Genomic DNA, 13,391 nt, shown 5'->3' on the forward strand with positions numbered 1-13,391 from the left:
ACTTCTGAATGAAAGTCTTTTACCGAGATATTTTTTTTGTAAAAAAACAAAAACAAATAAACAAAAACAACATTTGTTTATCATTACCAACTTGAATAAGCGACACATTATTTTTCCTATACATTTTTACTCTAAATACAATCCATATATATTTTACTATATTGTGTATTTCTCCCTAATTTGAGCCTTTAAAAACCCAAATTAAGTCAAGTTGTCTATTAGGACATACAATGTGTTCAGGCAGTGTACTAGAAGGGAAATCAAAGAAAATATAAACTGCACTATTTGGGTCAAGGAATGTGAAGTCTTGTTGAGGGTAGAATACAAAATAGTGTAAAACTGCAGTGCTAGTTCAGTAGGATACATGGACCATCAGCCCAAGAACCATTTTATAGCCCTGACGTTTCCAGAAAAACAAAATTCCCACCACAAAACTGGCCCAACATAGAGGATGGATAACAGCCAGATTCTTAACTAGCAACTATTTCATAAACAGAACTGGAATGACCTCTAGCAGGACAAGTAAAAAACCTTCTCTAAAGAATCTTGTGGAAAACATTAACTGATCCTTTTACCAGATTCTACTTTGAGAGGCTCTGGCCCCTGCATTTCCAGGATAAATGAGGAGAGACACCCATCTGGCTCACAGAAAAAGCTTCACTCATCTTCTGTGCATCTTACAGCAAAAAGGCTTTGGCTATCTCTCACCAGGGTCAAAGGGGCTCATTTGACCAAAGCTTATGTAAGTTATAAGAAAGTATTCTCATATCAGTCCCATGACAGTCTACATCTACTCAGAGTTGACAGACACATTATCAGGGAGAAAGGGAAAAACAAGCTTTGTCTCCAGCTCAACATTGGGTGTCATCTTCCCAAGAGATCTCAGTATCTTTGACACATGGCATCATCCAGAGCCTTGAATGTAAAGATGGCTCCAGGCTGGCTTTATTTGCTCTTTTGGCAGCAAGACCTTCACTTGGGTCTTCCCCGTGACCAGATTCAGTCAATCGGGTGAATTCCAAATGACTAAAAAAATCAGCTTGTGTGATTTAAGTAAAAAGCAAAACATTTTATGGGAAAAGAAAGAACAGATTATTATCCTGCTTAATATACGATAAAATTTAGAGTATCTGATACTGAGATAATTGTAACCAAAAGGATTTTGAATCCATAACCCTTCTTCTAAGTGAAGAGTCCAGAGTAAGTCCCTATGACTATTTGAGAACAACGTCAGCTCACTGACTTATGCTTCAAGTTGATCAATAGTCTACTTAAGGTTCTAATAGTGCTGTCTATAAGCTGAGTGACTTTGGCCAAATTGCTTAACCTCTCTGGTATTGTTTTCTTCACCCTAAAAATGAACCTATAATGTCTAGCTTCTCTACCAGGGCTCCAAATCTAAAATTCTGTGACTATACTACTCAGAGGCACCATTACCCTTAAATAAGTGTTTTTTATTTAGAAATAATTTCTATAGATATTAACCTTCAGCATCCCAAGAAATGCAGAGCCATAAACAGCAGGCCGGGACAGAATCTTTCTCCTGGAAATCAAAAAGAGTCTTTTGGAATGGCCACTCACACCAGTCTTTTCAGTTATACTTGACCCAGAAATAGCCACATGATCTGCAGGGATGAGAAGTTTGGAAAAAGTCAGCTGGTGATGGAAATTATAGGCCTTTCAGACACAAAGGCCTGAATGACAAGCTGACAGCAGACTGCCATGCTGTCAGCACCTTATTCTTGCAATGACTGGGTCTTTAGACACCAGTTATTCTCCAGACCTAGGCTTGCTCAAGCCCTGAAGATTTTGAAGATGAGGTCGGGAGAAGAGGCAGAGTGAGGGAAGGATGGGGTGTATCAGTATGCAATGACAAGTTACCCCGATACTTACCTAAGCCCCTGAATGAAGCATTGTTTGTGCAACTGGTAACTAGAGCTTCTCCCTTGTGTCATATGTAGAATGGGCTCCCCCACCCTGCCTGCTGGCTCTGTAGGGTGTGTCGGATATGTTGAAACAACTCTAGGCGCCAGAAGATGGCTCACCACCAACTGAAGACTGCACCCAGCCACTGCCCTGGGCCTCAGGCACCTCAGGAGCTCTGCTGTGTCAGGGACCCAGCTCTGCAGTCTTTTTGTCTTCCAAAGGAGAGGAGGCAAGCTGGCTGGGTGACCTCAGAGGGGCTGCGTGGCATGTGACTAGGGAACACTAGGTGCATGTGCCTTTTGCCTGTATCCCCGAGAGGTGAGAGAGAGGATGCTGGCAGCTCTGGGGGCTCTGGCTCAGTAACCTGGCATCATGGGCATTTTTATGACTTGCTCTGTGGATAGTTCCTGACCCAGGAAGCAAAGGGAGCTACCTTCATTCAACAGAAATGAGCCCTGTTCGCCTTGGATGTGAAGATTCTGTCCTGTTCCATCCATTAGAGGACAGTTGCACCTAGGGGATCACACACCCACACACAGACACATGCAAGGGCCTACTGTGCAGTTACCCTTCCTGCTCGTGACTGAAGGGCCCGAGGCTTTCCAGCACCCTGCGTCAACAGGGTCCAGATGGACCCAGTGCTGAAGAAAGGGTCCTAGCTTGACATTAAAGCTGCTGAAGTTGCTGCTGCTCCCAGCCTCCACCACAGCAGCCAGATCACAAAACCCACCCCTGGATCCAATTCCTTGTGGGGTCTCTGGGCACAAGTCCCTGGTCCCTCCACACCACCTCCCAGACATTCCCAAACACGAATGAATTTCATGCATGTCCTTGGGCTAGTCATCCCTGCAGGTAAAGGCAGGTTGGGTGGGGCGCCCTCAAAGGAGGCTCACCAAAGAACACCTGTTCTGAGAAATAGTGTGGATGACTCACCACGTGGCACTCTTCCCTCGGACTCAGCCCTGTCTGTGCCCGGTCTGCTGGCCAGGACTTGGAAAAGTCATAGTGGGTGGTTCTTGAGTGAGTCATAAACCAAGAGACTGACCGCTTACACTCCTGAGGAACCCAAGACTTTCTCAGAAAAAAACAGGCGGAACTAATTTCTATTCACTCTTCCTCCTTCTGGCCTCTGTTTGCCAGCGGTGATGACGATAAGTGCCATGAGAAGTGCTAACATGCTTCTTCACTGCTGCCAAAACTGTTCTTGAAAGTTTCTGGGCTGTATTAAACAGAAAATGTTAACTCGAGAAGGCTACACAGTTTGTTTTATTAATACAAATGATCAAATTATATAGAAAATAATCTAAATCTACACCATTTGATATGGTAGCCACTAGTCACAGGTGACCATTTAAATAAAATTAACTAACATTAAAAATTCAGTTCCCCAGTCACACTGACCACATTTCAAGTGCTCATGGGCCACATGCGGCCAGTGGCTACAGTATTGGACGGTACAGCTATATATCTCCATCATCACAGAAATATCTACTGGACAGAGCTGATCTAAATATGTGCACAGCAAGTGTTGGAGGACCACTCATTCATTTTGTTATTCAGCAAGGATTTATGGAGGGTTGGCTATGTGCGAGCAACTGTGGAGGGAACCAAGATGAAAAACAGGTGGTCCCTGTACTCCAGGAGTTTATAACTGGTTGGGAGTGCATGTGTGTAATCAAAGATGGAGACCTTTTTTAATCTGGGGAATGAAACAAGCTATACACGAGTGCAGAGAACTCTAAATAAGGTCAGCTTTAGACAAGAAGAGCAGAGGAGTGAGTCAACCTGGTTGGACTTGAGCTTGTAAATCTTTCATTCAACATCTGCTTGCAGATGTGTGGGCGGTAAGTTAGCTTAGACCTGAGTGACAGCTGTCACAGCTGTGGAGCAATGAGCCCAGACCCGAAGGTCTCACAGGAGAACTTCTGACTGTGCCTCCCACAGAGGGCAACTTTGTGAGCACAGCTGGATGAGGAGAGGGCCATTTTCTCAGGCAATCAGATCCCAACCAAAAGGAATGTGCAGGTTCATTCCACCCTTCACCTCCTGGAATTCTTGAATGCTGTGCTTCACCACACTTCTGAGAAAGTAGTGAGCAACCAGCTGGCTCTTTCTCCAGCACAGCTGCTCCTAGTTTGAAGGATTTTCACCAAGTGATTTTAAATGTTTTTACAAGGTGTTCAAATTGGGTAACTACATTTGGTATGCAAAAGTCACAGACTGGAAAAGCAATCACAAAGCACTAAGAGTGACCAGTTCTCAAGAACTTCTGAGCAAAGTCATCTTAGGAAGGGAATGACCAAGGGAGAAAGACAGCAGAATAAAGGGCAGACACTGGCTTTATTAAATAGAAATGCCACCTGAAAATGACAACTTGAGTGGGAAAGAAGCACATGGGAAAATTCAGAAATCTAAATCAGAGCCCCCAGAAGGACAAGGAGATAATTTCAACCTCAGGAAGTTGTAATGACTTACAGTTGGGTGACACAGTGCCACTGCCCTCTAAAAACATTTATGAATTTGTTTGGGGGGAATATTTTTTAATACTTGAGGAATCATTGGAGATGGTGTAAGTCATAAGACCAGGAGCTGGCTTCCTCTGGGCAGCCAAGCTATAGAACTATTCCAAAAAAAAAGACTACTGTAACTAGTTTTTTTTTTTTTAGTGTAATGTTTTGAATAGGGTTCATATTCATCTGATTGAAAATTCATAAAAATATACAAAGGTTCACAGTGAAAATCTTCTCACATCTGTCCGCTCTCTGTCTGGTTGCCGCACGTCTCCCATCTCCACTCGAGCACCCATTTGTACTCATCCCACACCACTTTATGCTTTTACGAGAAAATGCAAATATATATTCTCATTTCTCCCCCCTTGTTTTACAGAAAATATGCCCACTATATGCACTGGGCCGCCATATTAATCATTTAATAACTGCCGTGGATGTCTTGGAGCTCTTCCCTGTGGGTACAGAGGGCTATCTCATTCTTTTTCACAGTTGCATGGTATTCTATTATATAATTATGTATTTCATGGTACCCTATTGGTGGACACTTAGCTGCTTCCTATATTTTACCATTACAACAATGTTATAATTAATAACCCTGAATATACATTATTTCAAATGCGTACAGTATATCTCTATAGTAAAATCTTAGAAGCAGAGGTCAAATCAGCATGTGGGTAGATGTTGCTGAACTGCCCTCAGGTTGTGCTAATTCACACTTCTACCGTGTTTCCCCAAAAATAAGACCTAATCAGAAAATAAGCCTGAGCATGATTTTTCAGGATGACATCCCCTGAACATAAGCCCTAATGCATCTTTTGGAGTAAAAATTAATATAAGACCCGGTCTTATTTTCAGGGAAACACAGTACCAGCAATGTTTGAGATGGCCAAAGGAAGGTGTTATCAAATTCTGGGATTTTTGCCAATATAATAGGTGAAAATGGAATCTCAGTAGAGAATTAATTTGCATTTCTCTTATTATGAGTGAGGTTGGACTTTTTTTTTTAATTGGAGAATATTGGGAAACACTGCGTTTTTCCAGGACCTATCAGCTCCAAGTCAAGTTGTTGTTTTCAATCTAGTTGTGGAGGGCTCAGCTCACTGGCCCATGTGGGAATCGAACCTGCGAACTTGGTGTTATGAGCTCTGCGCTCTAACCAACTGAGCTAAACGGCCACCCCCAGACATCTTTCATATGTTTAAGGGTCTTTTGTATTTTCTTTCCTGTGAACTGTCCAATCATATATTTTGCACCTTCTTTTGTGGAGTCATTGGTTATTTTTAAACGTTAGTTCCTTATTAATATTTCTAATCAACTTTCTTATCAATTCCAAGCTCTTTATTTATCAAGGACACTAGCCCTTTGTCTGAAATATGAGGAACAATGAATATAAACACACAGCTAATCAATAACTCTCTTGCCCAAAGATGATTTGATGATTTCCCATAAAATTCTTTTCCAGGCAAGGCTTCACCCCCACCCTACCTCATCCCCCATCTCCAAGGTCACACCAGGTTTCTGGCTGTCCCTCTTTTCATTTGGTTTTCTTCCTTGGGGCCTTTGTATTGGCTGTTTCCTCTTCCTGGAATGAGAGTTCCCTTTTGTCTTCTTGGCAAATTCCTGCTGAACTTTTTAAGACCTGTGGCACCTTCTCATTACAAAGAGCAAGTGGGGACAGAGGAGAGTGACAATTTGCAACTGTGAGACTCTTCCCCTAAATCATAGTGAATGAAGAGACTCAGACAGGGCAAATGACTGTGAAGCCGAGTGAGTCAGTGGGAGGCGTACCAGCGAAATCCCAGGTGTGAGGCCCGGGGAGGGTGTGGCTGAATGAGGAAGTTACTGCAGGGCAGAGCTGTGGAAGGTGAGCCCAGGAGCGGTGAACCCTGATGAGGAGTGAGGCCTGGGGGTGTGCATTCAGTGGGCTGTTCTTTCAGAAGGGCTGGAAGACAGAGAATAGAACTGAGAAGGACACAGAGTATAAATACCAGCGACTGGGTGGCAGGGGAACTACAGCATCTTTCAGCGGGGTATAAAAAGAGAAATTTCAAGTGAAAACCTAGGGACCCTTACCTAAACTGCCTGCTTTCCCAAGAACCCACAAAGGAGAAAAAGCATGAGAGATAGCTCAACCCTCGGCAGGGAAAGTAAGGTGTACTCTGACGGAAGGGAGATGCAAAGAGGGAGGCCAGGCCCTCCTCTCGGGGTAGGCTCCCTAACAAAAATGACTCCTAAGCCGATGGGGGTTCCTTGGAGAATGGCCCATCCATAAGAGGCCCCTGAAAACATGTGTCCCAGGAAGGCGTATGGCACTCTGCAGTGTAAGAACCTCGAGTTAACGTGCTCCACTTCCACATAAAGAAGGAGACTTTAAGAAATCAAACTAAGAGATGAGTGCTTTCTTCCTTCTGATTGCTCTGACCCAGACAGTCAAATTTCTGCATATCTTATACCTCAGAAGTAATGAATGTGCAAATTCTAAGCCAAGAATAGAAGCCATGCCTGATCGAATCCATTCTCACTGTTTAGTTGCTGACTTCTGTATTAGCTCTTAGCTGAGGGTCAGCATTTTCTGATACCATCTTCTGCATTGAACTCTTCCTCCTCCCCCAGCTCCTTTAAGCGTATCAGATCTTCCAAGCAGCCTTATTCAATATTTATACAATCTGGACACAGCAAGGCTGCTTTGATCTGCAGTGAGTGAGGACTAGAGAGCATCAGAGCTTGACCCTCAGCAGCTTTCTCTTGGCTGCTGTTCTCCAAATTTGCCCCCCTCAGGGGTCCCCAGGAGCCCTGTAGGATGAAGAAGCACCTCTTTGTTCAGAGCCTTTGATGCCACTGGGCACTGAGAGACCTGCCCACCCCTACCGGGCAGGGGAAGACTTCTGCTGCATACTTCAGCTAATGCTCACTTAAAGCCCAGAGATTCTGTTCTTGTTTTTTGTTGTGACCAGTTAGCAGAAGCGAAAAATAAACAAATCCTCAATGGACAACCCATCCAGTAAGGCCAGCACATGCAACAGGCAAGTGGATATGAGGTGGGACTGCTTTTTTCCCATTGTAACTTAGAATTCCCAAGGCCGGGCTGCCGGTTTTCATTCAACAGATGGAGCAACAAGGTGGTGGGACCTGTGTGGCTCATTCTCTCACACAGCGCACACCTCCATTGCTAAGTAATGGAAGCACCTCTGGACTTGCTGCCAGGACTTACAATGAGAAAATGAAGGCCAGTTCAGACATCTGTATTGAGTTGCCTCCAGCACAGAGGGCTGGGGTACTACTAAGCCAACTCCATTGTGGTCATCTTATTTTCTCAACTTAGTAATGAAAAGAATGCCGCTACATGGCTGCATCCAGAGTCCTTCTAGGTCAGCTAGAAGGGATGGCACCAGCAACTGGGCCTCCGAGAAGGATGGGAGACTTTTTTCGCCAGAGAAGGGCCTGTTTCTCCAGCATCTTTGAGAAGTAATACAGTAGTATCAAAAGTATAGGTCAAATAAATATAGCATAGCTATATTTACTTTCTCCTTCTCTCTACCCCTCCCTCATATAGACAGCTCTACTAATCAATCATAATATTTTTTTTCTTCTGAAAATACATACCATCCTTGGAGCCATGGTCACTGACACAAATCCTTAGGCTGCAGAGAGAGTGAAGATGGGAGTGTTGATCTCATTTCCTGGGAAGGTTAAACTTTATAATTAACAAAATTTGAAAGGGTCCTTCATTGACACTTTTATAATTATGAGTCTAAGTGAATTCATTTTTTCTTAATGGGGAGAAAAGCATTGAGCTGCTGGTTAATTGGGTGAATTGTGGCAGGCAAGAACAGGGATGGGTCCAGGAGACACATTTCCGTTCCAGAAAGAGCCTTCGAGACTACACTGAGCAATGCTGGACTCAGACATGCAGGACACACACCTCGCCCCTGGGGCTGAAGTCAGTTCTCATCTTCCCCAGCACCTGGAAGAGCAAAGGCACAGGCTGGAGCCTGGAGGGAGACACAGAGGGCCAGCTGCCCAGCCTGGTAGTGTCTTCGGTGATTCCTAATACTCAGAAAGGACAGGGAAGAAACAACCTCACCTACCTTCCTACACTGAGGTTGCTTCATTCATTCCATCATTTATTCACTGATTCGCCAACATTTCTTGTGTCTCTATCTGTGGCTAGGACTTAGATGTGGGAGCATTAACTGAGGTTCCTGCTTCTGAATTTCTTAACTGTCCCCAAGCCTCTCCCCTCAGTTTTCAGGCATTCATTGCTTCAGGTGAGGAACAACAGCTGAAAGCAGGGAAATGCTGTTGAGATTCAAAACAGGGCTAGGTTTTTCATTTGCTGGAGCTTAAGATGTATGAGATCGGACAATTAAGTTCGCGAACTCATCTAGAAAAAGTGCTGCATACCTCACTGGGGAATATCACTACAATCTCCCTTGAAGTACTCTCCTTAGGAAGCTATGCACTGACGCCAGTGCCTAGTCCACCCTTCAAAGCGATTTTGAAACTCTTATTAGAGCTGTCGTGGTATTACCCTTGATGTACTGAATGTCATCAAAATGTCTTCCTTTCAATATTTCCTTTATCTTCAGGTAAAGAAAGAAAGAAGTCATTGGGACCAGATCAGGTGAGTAGGGAGGGTGTTCCAATACAGTTATTTGTTTCCTGGCTATAAACTCTCTCAAGGACAGTGCTGTGTGAGCTGGTGCAGTGTCATGATGCAAGAGCCATGAACTGCGGGCGAAAAATTCAGGTTGTTTAAGTTTTTCACGCAGCCTTTTCAGCACTCCCAAATAGTAAACTTGGTTAATTATTTGTCCAGTTGGTACAAATTCATAATGAATAATCCCTCTGACATCAAAAAAGGTCAGCAACATCGTTGCAACAAGTTCACTCGGGACGATGGGTCTGCTCTATAGCTTGATTGTGGTGGTAATTACATGAGTGCATACATTTGTCAAAACATGCAGAAACATACTCTAAAAAGAATTAACTTTGCTATATATAAATTATTATCATAAGAGTGAGGAAAGTAAACATAATGTGCAGTGAAAAAAAATAAGATTAGGGAAATATTAGGGGTCCAAACACAAGAGCACATACAAAACTGTTACTCTTGGGAGGAAGCTCTCAAGTTCCTCCAAACTCAGAGAACCAGCATGAGGGGGAGAATAAAAGCCTGGCATAAGCCTGTTAGCCAACATCGGAGAAGTCCCCTTAAGCAAGGTGATAGGATTGAGGGGGGATGAGGCAAGAGGCAGGCAGCTGGGGAGTTCTAGCCACAGGGCCCAGGCCCCAGGCACAGAGCAGGACTGCCCAACGGGCAGCCTAAGCATGAGCTTAGAGACCCAACCCCGCAGGGGCCTCCCACAAAGTTAAAAAATGTTCAGCTTTAGTGAGAACTAAACCAAAATTTTGTAGTCTAAACATCCCACATAAAGTCATTTTAATTTCAACATTCACATAAGTTTTGTGTGTTTAGGAGTCAGTGTTGTTTTTATTTTGAATTACATACTGGCATATCACAGCACACGGGTGGACTGGTCAAGGGCAGGGCCTCCACCTGCAGCTGTGCAGCTGACGGCTGGCATAAACAGCCTAGTGTAGGGGGGCATGTCCTGGCATCCTAGAGCAGGGATGAGCCAGCCCACAAGAAAAGACACGTGTTTGTTTCTCCTAGTTTCTTCTAGCTACTGGCTCTGCTAGTGGGTTATAAGCTAGTCGAGATATGGGTCACTTGGCCCTTGGGGAGTCCAGGCAGTCTAGATCAGTGCCCTCCAGCACCCAGGCTTGTCCACTGGAAGCAGCCTTGTCCAGTGTCCAACTCAAAAAAACAACAACAAACACAGGACAAAGGCCTGAATCCAGCCCAAATCAGGCAGCTAACCCGTCAAAAAGCATCAATACTGTTGCCCATACGTGCCTGATAAAAGCCTCCTTACAGAACCCCTGCTTAGTAATTGATCCCAAAGTCTGGGTAGGACAGGGCTTCAGGACTAACTAAGGAGGCACAGTAGCAAGGCCCGAGGGGACCAGGGAGACAAGTAACTACACACAGGGCTCGTCCTCCGCAGCCAGCTGGGGAGCAGTGTGCTGAGGAAATTGATCTGGCCAGTCGTTCCAGAGCTCTGGAAGTTGGCTGCTGGTGGTAGAGTGTGTAGCAGTGCTCCAGCCTCTCCACTGTCCAGCCCCACAAAAGGGCCATACCTGGGGGCCTCCTCTGAAATGCCCCTCCCATAGAAGAGCTCCATTCTTGTTGGAGGGGCTGTGAGTTGTTCCAGAGAAGCGTGAGGATAAGGGATACGAGGTCAGACCCCCATGTATAATAAAGTCTGAATCCGATTGTAAGAGGTTGTGCTGGGCAGCTTTGTTTTATCCACAGGATTTGGAGTCAGGATTTGAGGGCAGGGTATGCTGAAGGAAGTGACAGATGCAAATGAGTCACGTGTCTGCACTGCTAAGGTCATGCTGACAGCTTTATCGTGCAGTAGTACCTCTATCTCTCAGGGCCTGTGTATAGAGGCCTGGAGTTTCCTCTGGTTTTTTGGCAACTCTCCAACTTGCCCAGGCATGACTTAGCAAGGAAATTGGGTTTGACTTTAAAAATGCTCCTCGTGATGGTAACTCTGTGCTGAATTATTGAGCAGTGAGGATATTTGCCATCCCCAGTCAGAGACTTTCTTCTCTGCAGCTCCTCCTGACAAGTAATTTGAAATGTGCAACAATGCAAGGCTCTATGCTCATCCGCCTAATGCTGAGCCAGATTCCAGCCACGCTTGAACCGCTGCCAAGACACCCAGGACACCAGGCTTTGCTCCAGGGTCACAGGGAATACAGATTTGGGCAAATGGATATCTTGATGCTCTCCAAGCTATTGTCCCATACAAACCAAATCTTAACACAACTGAAATAAAAATTATTAATTAGCCCTAAACCAGCTTCTTTGCCTGTTTTCTCTATTTTCATTAATGGTGTCAGCATCCACCCAACTGCCTAAGCCCATGTTTTGGCCTCACACTTGACTCATTTTGCAACCTGGGCTTGGTCTCCAAGTTTTGTCTATTGAGCCTCTGAAATATTTCTCAGATGCATTCGATTGTCTCCATTCTCACTACTCCTGACTTCTTGGGCTGTTATCATCTCCCCTGGTCTCCTAACTAGTCCCTCCAGTCAAACTCCCTTCTCTAATCCTTTAGCAACAACAATCTAATCATATTATTTTCTAACCTTCATTGATTGTTGTTAACTTGAGGATAAAGTCTAAACCGTTTAGCATGTTAGTCAGAGAAATGTCAATTTGAATATGAGTTCTGCCACTTGGCAACTCTATGACCTTAGGCAAGTCATTTAACCTGTAAAATGAAAGTAATAACAACAGTGAGGATTAAATTAGACAATATATATATAAGTGACATAGTTCAGTATCCAGTATATAGAAAGTACCAGAAATACTCACCTTTGTTAACTGCTGCTGCTGTTCAAACCCTGGCATCTCCTCCCTTTTCATCTCTATCTCTCGATCAGAGGGTCATATCCTATGCAATCACACATTTTCCCTAAATATGCTCTACCATCTCATATGTTTGCGCTTCTACCTTTCTCCTGCCTGGAATGACCTTTATCTCCTTGTCTAGCTAGTGAATGGCTACTCTAAAGGCCCATCTCAAATGTTACCTTCCCTTGGATGGCCCTAATGCTCCCATCTTTGAATATTTTATAACCTTTGTACTCTATCACTATATGACTCTATTAGAAACTGTTGCCTTGAAATACTTGTTCTCATGTGTGCCTCCCTTATCATACAGTGAGCACTCTAGAGCAGAGAAGACACATCCATTCAAACATTCATTTAGTAATACATGTGATATCGTCCATAAACCAGGCATTGTGCTGGGCACAGCAGACACAGAGATGCTAATGCATCTTTATTAACATCTATGTTAATTAAGGTACTTACTTGCAGACAACGGCATCCACTCTAGCTTAAGCAGAGTTTTGTCACAGAAAATTGGGTAGATCACAGAATCTTAGAAAGGGCCAGGCCAGGGCCAGGCTTGGTGTCTATACGGGCAGCAGCACTGCATCTGGGAACCATGCAGACTAAGAAAAATGACCAGCTACACCAAGGCGATGTTCCAGGGGAAACACTGTCAGCATAGCCACCCTGTGCTAGGGGATAAACCCTAGAAACTCAACTGTACCTGTCTTGGAAGAGCCAGATATCACCACCAAGCTTTCCAGAAAATCCAACCTTCATTGTTTGCTTCTGTTTGAAGTCTCATACAGGTATATATGCTTGATGGAACTTATATCACATTCCTGCAACACAGCTGTAAGAGAGTATTGTAAATGCAACTTTCAGTTTTCCAGCTCAAACAAGAAAGCAAGTTTTGAAGGGTTTGGAATGGTTTTGAAGGGTTTAGAATACCCTGGCTCTTAAAGAGCTCCAGCTTAGGGAGAGAGTCAGGCAAGCAAACAAAGTTTACAGTATTATCAGTGTAGCACAAGGGTTGTGAGAGCCAGGAAAACAGTTCCCAAGCCAGGCAAGGGGCTTTATATGAAAGACAGAGCTTTCATATACCTAGTTCCAAAAGATTGCACTTTAACCCGAAGGCATTGGGAAGTCATTGAAGGATTTAAAACAGGCAAGTGACAATCATATTTTAGTTCTGGAAGATCTACCTGGATTGGAGAAGGGAAACACCAGAGAGAAGAAAGCTAGTTGGGAGACCACTGCAGTCCTCTGAGTAAGATGATGATAGGAACCAAAATGGTGGCAGTAGGCTAAAGAATAGGGACAGAGACAAGAAACATTTTAGACTTGGTGACAGATTGACCATGAGGGTGAAGGAGATTGAGGTCTGCAAGTCGATGGCTAGGTCCTGGTTTGGGCGGTTGGGTAGATTGTGCTATGTTGCGCCAAGACGAGGTTCACCAGGGAAGGTGTAAAATTGTGGG

The sequence above is a fragment of the Rhinolophus sinicus genome, chromosome 6 (genome assembly GCF_057876585.1).
Source record: "Rhinolophus sinicus isolate RSI-liver-muscle chromosome 6, RSI-T2T, whole genome shotgun sequence".
NCBI classification, from domain to species: domain Eukaryota; kingdom Metazoa; phylum Chordata; class Mammalia; order Chiroptera; family Rhinolophidae; genus Rhinolophus; species Rhinolophus sinicus.